This window comes from Pimephales promelas, chromosome 8, assembly GCF_988280905.1.
Source record: "Pimephales promelas chromosome 8, fPimPro1.hap1.1, whole genome shotgun sequence".
Classification (NCBI taxonomy): domain Eukaryota; kingdom Metazoa; phylum Chordata; class Actinopteri; order Cypriniformes; family Leuciscidae; genus Pimephales; species Pimephales promelas.
Window position 1 is genome coordinate 22,796,532 of NC_142776.1, and position 13,982 is coordinate 22,810,513.

Consider the following 13,982-nt stretch of genomic DNA (forward strand, 5'->3'; position numbering starts at 1 on the left):
GACCCCATGCCGTTTGAGCATAGCAGAAACACGGCAATGGATGTTTCGATTGTTTATATACAACTGATGTATGAGTATTAGTTTAATTTTGCAGTGTATTGCACAATAATGAATTAATAAACATGAGCTTACAGTGAACGCAAAGCATTTCAAGACTCAACAGTAACTCCTTACAGTAAGACTATATCATGATCTACCAATGAACAACCCTTGTTAATTTCTACATTACTCCAGTCTTCAGTACATGATCATTCAGAAATCATTCTAATATGCTGATTTGATTTCCAAGAAACGATTCTTATCAACATTGAAAACAGTAAAAATTGTAATGTTTTAACTGTCACTTTTGTTAAATGTATTGCACCCTTTTTGAGTAAAATGATTCATTTCTTTTGAACAGTACTGCATTACCAAATTCATTGCTCATTTATGTAGCTGTAGAATCATTGTGACAAAATTGCTTGAGTACTGTACTTTTGGTTTAGTGATGAAAAAGACACTAGGGATATAGTTTTAAACAAAATCCCTGAGAAGAATTTGCCTTAAACATGGGTCTTGAATTTGAGTTGAGCTATTGACATCTGTTTTGAAAATTGCATTAGCTTCTTGGTATCTGGTGGGTTAGTATAGTGCTGAAGAGATAAAAATTACAGTAGGTTTGCTGTAAGGGGGCTGAAGATTGTTTAAATAATACAGCACCTCTTCCCATGCTGTCACGCAGCTCTATAGATGCCTGATTAAAGTCAGCTATGTGAGTGAAGCCTGTAGGAGACACAGGATTCCACATTGATAATTAAAGCTCACATGCATCCCTCTTCAAATTATTTGCTTTACTGTGCATTTGTCAGATGAAGTTCCTGAGCTAATCTGTGCTCTGCATAGCATTGATGTAATCCTGCTGGGATGTGCTTCTCACACAGAAAGTTGCTTCAGTTTTTTCATGTGTGATGTGTAAGTTTGCTCTTTTATTTTAGGGATTTTGTAATCGGCTTTGTTCTGCTTACCCTGAATGTGTATCATTCATTGATTTGATTATTTCAGTGCAGACGTTTCAGTTTTCCTAGCTGATTTTTTTGTTCTAGGATGTGTGAACTTCTGAGGTATATCTTTTGAAATGGCGTCTTTATCAGCACAGATTACATTGTTCACATTATACATAGGTTCACAAAACAGTGCTTTGCAAGTTATTAATGAACAAAAGCAGTTGGAAACTGCATTTGACCGACACTAAACCCACATTTTGTGTGTACATGAATCAGAGCACCGTTTTTGTTTTCTTTTTCTTCCCACATTCATTGAAAATTTTTACGTGGAAAATGGGAAAAGGGCATTGAAATTGAACGTACCCCTATAATGCTTTTTCATATAGGGTACAACGGTGCTAAAGGCACACCTTAAAAAAATAATAATTAAAAATGAAAAGATTTTTACTCTCATAGAGTATGATTGCAGAAAAAATTGCTTTACAGTGGTAACAAAAAATTATTATCATATATATATATATATATATGTATATATATATATATATATATATATATATATTTTTTTTTTTTTTTAATTTGATGATTATCTCTGATGAACACTCAACTTGGTATGTGATATTTTCCATCTGAAACTAGCCATGCTATGGGCCTTTCGCCCCAACAGCAGGTGCACCTTTTACCCCAAGTACCATACTTTTACATATTCTTCTGTTATTGAAAAACTGTTGTTTTAAAGGACAAGTTCGGTATTTTACACTTAAAGCCCGTTTCTGATTAAATGGAACGGTTAAGATTGAAATTTGAACACATGCTGATGGTCCCATCCCCCCCCACCCCCACTGGAACAATCCTTCATAAAACGCATTAAACTTTAGTTTACAAAGACATGAAACTCAATGAGTGGTCTGGGGTGTTCACTGATATGCTCACACAAAAACCGCTGCAAAAGATGCTTTCCAACATGTTTTATCATAGTTTTCGTCCCAAGGCAAGTCAATGGAGTTGAAAAAGTAAATGTTTTTTTTGATCCTGGATGGATGTAAACATTTAAAATGGCATAATAGAAATTAACTTGAAATTCTGGTTGCTTTTAGCAACAACAACAACAACAACAAAGTTTTTAAAACAATACTAACTATAAAATTGGTCATCAGCGAAACATCTATGTAAATATTTGTTTTCTACATGGCTAATTTAAATTCTAACCTTTCTCACTTCAGTTTAAATTAGAGCCCGACCGATAAAGGATTTTGAAGGCCGATACCGATACAAATATTTGTTTGTTTTGAAATACGATATTCCGATATATCTGCCGATTTTTATTTTTATAAACGCACTACAAAACATTAACAGATTTCCCTAACATTAGTTAACATGAGTTTAGAACCTAACATGAGTTTTAACTAAAATAATATGATAATGCATTTTAAAAAGAAACGGAACAGACTGATGATAGTGGTATTAGCTAGCTTTGTGGTTAGCTAGTCTATGATGAGCCACAATTTAGCAATGGATTGCGTCATACTGCAAATTGTAAAACACACATTTTCAATATAACAGGCCAAGGAGTGATACGTCTCATTGCTATAACTGTCACGCGCTATTAAACAAATACTTCAGTCACATTGTCAAAAGTTAAAAGGACAGTCAGTCAACTACACTGTAACAACGCACCGTAATTATTACTAGCTAATTCCGCTTCACTCGGCTTATTTAACAGCAGCAAAACTGGACATGATAGTCACATATTTTGTCATGCTTATTTGAGTTAAGAGAACTGATGCTGATCTTCTTTTAATTGTTATTCAAGCAATGTATGTCTCATGACCAACTCAACGAGTGTTGCCAACAGGTACTGTGTAGAGTGCCCTCTGGTGGACAAACTATACAGCTCCAACACTCATGACATTCATGGTTCAAGCGTGTTTCGTCTGTTTTTATTTTATTTTTTAAATAGTCATTTATCGGCCAGTATAACTGACGATACCGATAGTTTGGAAAATGCCTAATATCGGCCGATAATATCGGCCTGCCGATATATCGGACTGGCTCCAGTTTGAATTACTTTCCCAGTGATATTGCAAATGCCAATTTTTCTATTGAAATAGAGTATAAATGAGGTCTAACACACAGAAGTCTAGAGTATAAATGAGGTCTAACACACGCTCTAAAATCACACAGTACTTACTGCCAGTTGATTGTGTGATTAATCTGAGTCTTTCTGGACTTTCTTTCGTTTCCAATGTTCCAGCATTCGGAGTGTGATCAATGAAATAGCCTGTCTCTCATTCAATCATTGATTCTTTATATGCTCAAATTGTGCTTCTTTTCTTGTTTCCCTCTTTATAAATTTTGGAGCAGCTACAGATCATCAGATACTCTTGTGTTAATTTCCGAGCTTGTTGGCAGCTATAGCGGTTAGTAGACCTGATGTGAAGGTCAGCAGATGGATGTCTTATGTCATACAAATTCCTTCTCTCTCAGGGATGTCGATTGTAGAGGAAGCATGTTTGGTATGCTCCAGACAGCTTGTTTTCTCTTAGCCTGCAGAGCTGTTTATTAGGTTTTAGTGTAATCCCTATTCCTCTCACCATCCCCACCTGCCGTTTTTGTCATCAACCGCTAATGTGTTCTTAAATGGAAATTGCTGTGAAGATTTAAATGGCAAATGGTATGAAATTATGCTTTACAACAGAGCTGCTCTTAACAGCCATTACTTACTAATAAACTAAATTGTACATGCATGGCTAAGACCCAGTGATTAGTGAAACTATGAAAGAATAACAGAAAATTAAGGTAAATAATTAATCCTCTCTGCATTTATTTGTTATTTGTATGAGGTTTTTTTTTTTGTACTGAGATTCAGCTATAATATTGCAGCCTGCCTTTTTAAATTATATAATATAATATATGCTAATTTATTTTCTATATAACAACCTGTCATTCCTGATTTTTAAATCTGTGTCACAAATATACATACATCTTATTGCTGAATCTTTATCGGTTAAGACTAGGGGTGTAACAATATATCGTGTCACAATATGTATTGTGGATGGTGAAAATATGTAGTTCACCCAAATAGTTACTATAAATAGTCAATAGTAACAAAAAAATAAATAAATAAAGTTTACAGAGTTTTAGTGTAAGTACTACATTAACCTACCATATGTAATGTTAAATGTAATGTATAATATACAATGGGGAAATATTAGTGGGTCCTAAAAATGCCAATTATCTTGTTACAATTAAAAAGTGGCCTGCATTATTTTAAATATATCCATTTAGGGACAGAGTGCAAGCATATTCATCTAAAATAAATCTTTTTTTTTCAGCTTCAGAATCATGAATATATTTTATTATTTATTTTTATTTAGTTACCATTGTCCTGTGCATTGGGAAACCAGCACCAAGTCCAAGCTTATTGATTTCCCTGCGCAGTCTCATCCCAAGACGTCATATAACTGACGTTTTGGGACGTCTTTTGACCATACCGCCTTTTTAGTGCCCCCTTAAACGTCGGTAGATGAGGTTATCGGATCCCAACTCTACCCCAGACCTAAACCTACCCCGTCACCTAACTGACGTTAAAGGTAAAGCGTCAGTTGTATGACGGCCCGGGATCATCATCTACCGACGTTTAAGGGGGCCCTAAAAAGGCGGATATTGACGTATGGTCAAAAGACGTCCCAAGACGTCAGTTATATGAATTCTTGGGATGAGACTGTTAGATTTCCACACCCAATTTAATAACAAATATAGCATTTTGATGTTTTAAGTTAATTTTTTGTTAACCTTTTACCATACGTCTTGGAGAATCACAATAATATCAAATCGTGAGTTCAGTATCGTGATATCTATTGAGTCATGACAAAGGGTATCGTTACACCCTTAGTTTTCCACACATTTCTACTGGTATATACAGAAATTTAGTCATGCCTTAAAATAATCGGTCTAATTAGCAGAAAGATGCTAATTCTGCTCTAAAATGGAAATCACTGCTGTTTAGCTCAACTATTACAAGGAGCAGTCTGATGTTTTATTTTGAAGATCTGCATTGGGCATTGGGATCCTTTTACATATTGACTTATATAACTGAGCACTTTTCATTTAGTCAGTTAACCATGAAGCTCCTTTTGTGACCAGCAGTTCCACATGCTCTCAGTGAGATTCATTCATTAGCAATTCGTTACGTAATGCATGCTAAAATTGATCACCCTCTACCTCTTTGTTGATAAGCCATTAGAGCAGCAGAGGGAATCCTACTGAAGAGTGTAAAATGTCTTACAATGCGGTTGCCCCGAGTGCATATGATGTAACAAGGGCATGTACGAGGAAAAAAGGGAAGGAAGCGAAGTAAAACCAGGGAGACGACAAGCTATGCTTTTGTATGGAATTCTTCATAGTCCAATCACACTCAATTTTAAGCATGCAAAATTACCCTACAACAAATATGAGCAACAAGATAGGTCGTCAAGCTTCAGGGTGTCTGTGTTGAACCGCCGATTTATTCAAAACAAAGTAACAGTTGCTGCATCTCAATTCACCTGTACACTTCTATGCCCTAAAAGTACTGTTTTTGTGAAGGAAAAAACACATCTTTTTAATGTGTAGCTGAATAGGCAAGTTTTGGGACATGTATTTAATATATTTTCCAACTTTAACAGGCAGCTCTGTTGCTTGGTTATGCGACATGTCACTGTGTAAATTGCCCTGTCAATCATCTTGTCGCAGTTAAAATCCTCCACATTCAATTTAATTTATTTTCCATACCTTTTCGGAGAGAGAAGTAGCACGTTGATCTGCCAGTTGTGGCTCCTTCATGCGGAGAACTTTCGTTATATGTTTATGGATTTAATAGTTAATAATAATGACCAAACTTTTTTTAATAAAATGGGGATACAATTGAATATATCTTTTCATCAGGTTAGATACTGATTATTAATCACTCAAACTCCTTTATTTAAGCAGAACTCTCTACTTAACCATCGGTCTTGCACATATTTTTGTTACACTTTTTTTAAAAGCCTTTTTTAAATGGATCTGCACTTCAGATTCTAACCTGAAAAAGTAGACTCTCCAGGTGTCCTTTGGAATACTCATTTCAACACGATTTGAATAGGGGAGAGCGGGCACAACACATTTTGGTTTTTGCTCAATTATTTAAAAAAATAATGAAGTTAGAATAATCTTCTATAATAATAATCTTTTTTTTTTTTTTTTTACACAAGCAACACACCTATCTCTGCTACAAATGAACGCTTAAAGTTTTTTTTATGTCCTACCATTTTCGTTCTGTTGCATTGAAAGTGACAGAAGTGCAAATGCTACAACTTACCCCATATGCGGGGTTAATTGTAACAGACAAGGGGGTTACTTTTAACACATAATTCAGTACTATTTTATCTGCATAGTTTGATATTGTTTGTGCATCTGTGTATATATATATATATATATATATATATATATCCATCCCTCATCCAATCATCCTTATATTATGGATCAGGATCAATATAATGGATAGAGATATAGGAAAGGGTTGTACAGTTTTGCAATAAATAAATAAAATCATCAAATATTGTAATTGCAATTGAATTATTTTTGTATGTGGCAGCTGCATGCAAAATTAAGGTAGTATTAATAATAATAATAATAGTAGTAGTAATATTAATAAAAGCAAGCTTAAAATCACATTTGAAAGGGTTTATTGCATGAAAAACATGCTATATTCTTAATAAATAAACAAGTGATCAATGCATAGTAAACGAATGTGAAAAAATCATACTTTGACATTTAAATTCCAGCAATGTTTGTGAAAGTCCAACAAAGTTAAATGTGGCAAAATAAATATAAAAAAAAATACTCAAACCTGAAAAGTTGTGAGGCTCCCTGTTTTCATTTCATTATCGTTGTACACTGGTGACTTAAGTTGTAACACTGTGCTACAACTAACCCTGTTGCGTAAAACAATATTTTAAGCCTAGCTAACAGTTGCTGACAGGTTTCAGAACGGTGCTATGTTTTAGCCAACAAGACGGTGATTAAAGTAATATAAAGTTAGATTTGGTGACATACACGCCCAACTCAGAAACCGGAAAAAAAACGTATGATGAAAAAATTTACTTGCATGGTGTCAAAACACTCTTTGTCCAGTATCTCCAGTATCGTGAAATCTTCTCAAAATTTTACACAAATCAGCTGGAGACTGTCTTCTGGCATCGAGAGAAAATAAGCGGAAACATGTAAAAGGACTGTGTTACATTTAACTCCATGTTTAGTTTGTGCCCTCGCTCCCCTACTATTCAGAACGAGTAGTATGCGAATTGGCACACAGCAGTTGTTTTTGTTTTTTCTTTAATGCAAACCTAAAGGATACAGAAGTTCACCCAAAATTCTATTTAAATGTGTTTTTTTTTCCCAACACAAAATCAAGTTAATTGTACCCTATCAGAACAGATTCTGAATAAAGTTCTTGCATTAAAGTATGAAACATTTATAGTAACATTTAAAAAGTATTACAGTCTATTTGCTGTCCAACTAAAATGCATTTGTACTAAATCTTTTTGAGAGTAAGCGGTATAGCCAATTTTCAAACCTCTTCAAAAGCGTTTTAGTCTACATTATTGATAGACTACTCAAACAGAATCTGAATCTAGTTTTTCTGGTTCAAAAGCTACTCCTTAACTGCATTTTTGGAAAATTGATTTTGAGGTGTTGATTGAAAACCAAGCATTTGCTCATGGCTGTTGTACTTGTCCAGTTTGAACGTTCACAGTGAGAGCTTTCTCATAAAGGACCTACAGCTGGCTTCCTGCTTTAATTATAGTCATCTCAAGAGAGAACTGCCAAGAAACAGACAGCCGTCTTCTTTTTTGATGGGTAACGAAAACAAAATGTGTGCTCTATTTGTTTTTTGTTTTTTTAAGGATTTGTGCTTCTAATTCGAGCAGTAAAACCTGTCTTTTTTCCTTGTCTTTTATGTACATCCACATCCCCAACAGTAGGTTCAGTAAGGTTCATTCATCAACACCGAACCAGAAACATGTTGCTTTTTTATACTAAAGGTTACTTTTAAAGGTGCAGTAAGTGATTTCTTAGAAACACTGTTGATATTTGAAATCAACCCAAACAAACACACCTCTACCTTCATTACTCCGCCCCCAAAACACATAAACACGGTTATTTCAGGGAACCAAGTGACCCATAGTTTTTGTTGTTGCTTTATTTGTATTTTTATCTGGTATTTGAGTGTAATGAAGTTCTGGCTGCTTCAGTTCTGGATGAGCAGTAGCAATGTGCTTTGAAAGTTTAATTTTAGGTTTTGCAGTGGGGACAGCTGGGAGGAGGGAGGGCAATGATGTTTTCTAGAGAGACAAGAGGCAGAAACTATTTTAATTCTGCTCACAGCAGATGTCAGCTCTTTCTTCATCTCCCAGGTTTAAGCACAAGTCAAAGTGGATGTGATGATCTCATGTCTCATTCCTGTCTGCCCTGTGGATATCAGTAGGAAAAGTGCAGGGAGAGGAAGCACTTATTATACTGCATTTATTGGAATGGTATATGAAGTTGTAATCAATTACGTTCTCTATTTTGAATTAATTTTACAACATCCCTGCTGGAAAATATAGCTTAAGCTATTTTGGAACATCAAAGCCTGTTTGTTGCTAGTCCAAGATGGTCTGCTTGGTCCATCTAGAAACCAGCTTCAATGTTTAAAAAACTTCTTGGTTAAAAGAATATTTCACTCCCATAAAAAAATTCTGTCATCATGTAGCCACCCCGATGCTGTTCCATACTCACATAATCATACTTTGAGAGTGTTTCAGTGTTCTTTTTTTTGTTCATATAGTGAAAGTCAATGGGTTCCAAAGGTTTCAATCTCCATAAAAGACATATAAAAGTAATCCATACAACTCCAGAAGTTTAACCTAACTAACCTAAAGTGATACAATAATTTTGTAAGAGCAGTTTTCAGAACTGCATGATGGTGTATAACTGACGACAGAGCTTTAATTTTTGGCTGAACTATCCCTTTAAGATTAATTTTGTTGCTGGATGAAAAGTAAATTCATCAAAATATCAGAATATACACTAATGAAATTAAAACTTTTATTCTGCAAGGCCACTTTCAAGTGATAAACAGTAAATACATTTCTAATGTTACAAAATAAATGCTGTTTTTATTCATCAGTGAATCCGAAAAAAAAAATTACGATTTCCACAAAAATATTAAGCAGGACGACTGTTTTCAACATTGATAATAATAGGAAGTTTGTCTGACCTCGTCATACTCAGATTCTTGTCAGAATGTGAGTCTGATACTTCTCCAATGGGCTGTGATTATGGGGCGTGTTTCAACTGAACCAGGAAATAAAATGCCTCTGCAATCAATTGGATAGACCTACAACCAATCAGAGCAACGAAGTAGGTGATGTATGTTTGAGCAAGGCATAGTTTTCAACAGAACTCAACCGCACGCACACTGGAAGTAGTAGATGAATAAGATGAGTGTACATGATCTTTGTCGGTCTTTTAAAAAGAATTTAAGGAGACACTGACTGAGTACTTACTAACACGATCATCATTTTTGAGAGAAAGAGTATACGAAGCATATACGAAGTTCTCCATTTGGGATTAGAACTCGACAATTGTTGTAAATGAATTCAACCCAAGCACTCTTTGGTGACGTGGATGATTACGTTACTGTTGATCATCTGTCCGTCATTGTATAAATTTGACAATTTGATTGATGAACTTGAATAACTGAAAGGTCTGATTTAAGATTTGGGAAATTATGTAACATAAGCCACTTGCACACAACAAAAACAGCAGATGGACTGAATGAAAATGCAAATTCGCTCTCTGACAGTAGGTGGCGCTTATGGAACATCAGCAATTTCTTTGGGTACCGCGGGAAGCACACTCTCAGAAAAAAGGTACAAAAGCTGTCACTGGGGCGGTACCTTTTCAAAAGGTACACTTTTGTACCTAAAGGGTGCATATTGGTACCTTAATGGTACAAATATGTACCTTTTGAAAAGGTACCACCCCAGTGACAGCTTTTGTACCTTTTTTTTCTGAGTGCAGTGCTGTAATGAACACTACTTCATACGGAGGTAAGGGGAAAAGAAAATGCTTTTCTTTTGACAGTCAGTTTCCTTCAGAGATGCATTCATATAAACCCCCACCATCAATTCAATATTCAGTCTTTGCTCTGCTGGTGTGTCTGTTCTTTTCTTTGCGCCCGTCTTCAGCGCGTCTCATCTCTGGCCTGTGTTAACATCATGTTTACAGAGTTTGTAATATTTTCACACAAATTATATTTTGGGAAATTATTGCAATGCAATTTGTGTGCAAGTCTGGAATTGAGATTGGCAAAATATAATTGTGTGTTTGGAGCAAAAAATGTCCTGTTCTGATTTTTTTTTTTTTTTTTTACAAAAATGCTCTGGCCTGAAAAGCTGGTCCCTACAATGCAAATCCTTATTGGTAGTATAATTGGGTCAAAGGCTCTCAAATGGGCCCGTGTTTCTTGGCAAATATAGCGGTTTATAAATAAAACTTGTTTTGGGGTGGTAAAATCATAGAATTCTTTTAATTAATGTTCAGACTTTTATTGTCCAATAGAATGTTTGTCTTTTGTTTGAAGGGCCACACATTTGGGCTTTCAGTAAACACCTGCTCTGCGTGGTTCAGCCGAGGTGAATGTGCCAGACTTCATAATCCCAAATTATGCTGATTACGCATTTATCATGCAAATAATGCTTAGTATTGTGGAGTGAACGCAGTTGTTTTGGCAGCTCTGGGATGTGCAGCCGTGTTACAGAGCTCTCCCGAAGGTATTCAAGGTGAAGTGTCTATAATAAAGTGCTGTGTTTGCTGAGCTCTGGGCCTCTGTTTTCTGCCCGATAAACAGACAAGAGCTGACAGCTTTACAGCCGCACGGCTAGACCCGAGACAGAAGGGGCACAAGGAGCAGGCGCGGGGCTCTTCCACTCCTTGAGATCCTACACAACATCCATCAAACTGCATTTCTAACAGCCGTGCACCTCTCAAGGTTCACCCTGCTCTAGGCAGTGACATTGTATTGCAGAGGACGTCGTCTGTGTAAAGCCTGTCTAGCATTCGTTTTTTCACTGCTGTCAAGTTTTCCGAGAGCTGTCCTCCTTGGTTGAATAGCTTTGTGAGGGATCTCACTGCATTTATTCGGTTTTACTGACGTTAGCTCGGCTCGGACGGACCAGCGCAGAGTGAGAGAGCATTGAGCCAGTCGAGCAGCTCATTATCCAGGCAAGCTGGCCCCACAGTGAGCCTGAAGCCGAGTCACTGAAGCACTCAGCGGTGTAATGACATCTCAAGAACTACTCCCCGTCTGTCCCTTTCTCTCCCAGCAGTGGCTCTGAGTTCAAACTCACCTTTCAATTTCACTTGCTTTGTGGGCCGCTGAGAGTTGAGTTTGAACTTTGAGTTGTTCGGAACAAGGCAAAGAATTCTGTGCACAGGGTTTCTGTGGTCCCCTTAACCAAAGTGTCAGTAGTAGTAGCACACTTCTCTTCTGTCTAATATACGCCAGGGCTCAACAATACATTTTTATTTTCTGCTAGGCTGGGGTGCATTTCACAAAAGCATCATTAGCCAACTATGGTCGAAAGTTCCGTCAAATTATAAATAGTCTTCGGATGCCAGGTCTGTATTTTGTAGCAAAATATCTAGCATTAATTCGCTCTTAAACAGGTTCATTAAAATGAGTTAATACTCCACCACCTGCGTGACATAATTAACCAACGTCATTGAACGACCAATTTGCAACAATATGGTTTTGGCAAACAGTGGCAAACATTCCAATAATGCCATAGAGGCGGGTATGTATCAGGACAAGATGGATGTCTATGGATAAAAGGCACTGCTGAATAATATGCGATTTCCGTTAAGAAAGTATCAGAACAGTGTTTCACATATAGTCATGGCAGATTGGGGTCGATTGAGATGACTGTGTGGTGGGTAGGTTCTGGGGGTGCCTGGCTTATTTAAAAAAAATGTTTCCCATCTCAGGAGTGAGGTCTAGAGAGAAATAGAGTTGAAATACATATGAAGCTTAAATACAGCAATCGTTAGCCAACTATGGTCGAAAGTTCCGTCAAATTATAAATATCTTCTTTAATTACGAAGATAATTATAAATATCTTCGTCTTCGGATGCCAGGTCTGTATTTTGTAGCAAAATATCTAGCATTAATTCGCTCTTAAACAGGTTCATTAAAATGAGTTAATACTCCACCACCTGCGTGACATAATTAACCAACGTCATTGAACGACCAATTTGCAACAATATGGTTTTGGCAAACAGTGATTAGCTAGTTGATTTTTTTCAAAGATGCATCATACTATGGTAGTGTTGTATGGGAAATGCAACCCCAGGTTGAGACAATAGTAGTTTTTCATTGGTCCAAGCACTAAATAGACCATTGTGTCACAAGCAGCTGGCAATTTTTTTTTTTTTTTATACAGTGGTCTAATTTTAGTTAAGTTTTTCAGGACCATTTTTCAGTGTTAAAATAGGGCAAGGGATTCCACCTTGAATATCTGCATATGGGCAAATCCACTCAGTCTTCCCCCATGCTGCTCGGATGCAGTGATGTTACTAAAAGCAAGACCCCAACTTGGAGCTTGTCCCACTTTTTGGGCATCTACTTCTCTTAAAAAACTGCCCTCTTTTTCTTCCCTCTAGACTTGTGTTTGCATTTCCTAACCCACATTCCAATAATGCCATAGAGGCGGGTATGTATCAGGACAAGATGGATGTCTATGGATAAAAGGCACTGCTGAATAATATGCGATTTCCGTTAAGAAAGTATCAGAACAGTGTTTCACATATAGTCATGGCAGATTGGGGTCGATTGAGATGACTGTGTGGTGGGTAGGTTCTGGGGGTGCCTGGCTTATTTAAAAATTTTTTTTCCCATCTCAGGAGTGAGGTCTAGAGAGAAATAGAGTTGAAATAGACATGAAGCTTAAATACAGCACTGGTTCAGAACTGTGAACCTGTTTTTTTTCTTCTTCAGATCAAGTATGTTACACTGCAGTTTGAATTTGAATGTCCAAGTCTCATTTAACCAATGTTAAAGTTACAATATGTAATTTTTTTCACTAACCTCTTACAATAATAAAGGCGTAGGTTGATGACTCAATATTCCAGCGGAATTATGGACCTTGTTGTTAAGCTGATGAATCTAATAATGTTTATGGATGAGGAATACATTGATGTTTTTAACATGACTGCGGGATAAAGTAGGGCATGATTGCTAATGAGAGACATATATCAGCACCACACGCGAGTCCCGCGGATATAAAGGAATAAGGACATTTCATTCCATCGAACTACCTGCAAGTGCTGAATTATTTACACAGGTCAGTTTATTAGACGAATGAAACTTTTGAGGTAACAACACGTTGTTTTTCTTGGTCTATGACTATCACACTAAACTGCATTTGAGTGTGGTGAAAGTTATAATGTTATTCTATGTGTTTGTTGGCTGTATGAGACTAGCAGTGAGCGAGATCAACATAGAACATGTCATCATGTTGAGCTATATAACATTGTTTAGTTTTCTGTACATTTGCTCACCTGTCTAAGAAAGTACATGCAAGAGCTCTGTCAAGTCGAAGTTAGTCGCGGACGTGGAGTTCTTGTCATCTCGAAAGCGGCAGTCTGATATTGATTCTTGTTTTAGTTCTCCTTTTGTCCCTAAGTCTGTTTGCCATGGCGCATAATGATTGAACGAAACGACAACAGCGCACGTGCCGCTAGATGCAACGGAATTGTCCACGTCTGTCGCCATGGTTACAATGGCAGTATAAGCGGAAACTAGGGATAACACGAATATTATGTCATTGACAGGCGACAAGTTTATTTTTAACATTGGAATTTGATTTCTCTGAAATTAAACGTCTTTGGTGATGTGCAACTGATTTTTGGATATTTTATTACAAAATTCTTACATAT

At 36.5% G+C, this 13,982-nt stretch overlaps 2 protein-coding genes across 19 annotated transcripts in view; one reads left to right on the top strand and one right to left on the bottom strand.

Annotated features, from left to right (window-relative positions):
* The window catches only part of dlg1a (discs large MAGUK scaffold protein 1a), a 137,640-nt gene that overhangs the window by 30,377 nt on the left and 93,281 nt on the right, over positions 1 to 13,982 (top strand). The window lies entirely within an intron of this gene.
* The window catches only part of LOC148978102 (uncharacterized), a 39,994-nt gene that overhangs the window by 8,247 nt on the left and 17,765 nt on the right, over positions 1 to 13,982 (bottom strand). The window lies entirely within an intron of this gene.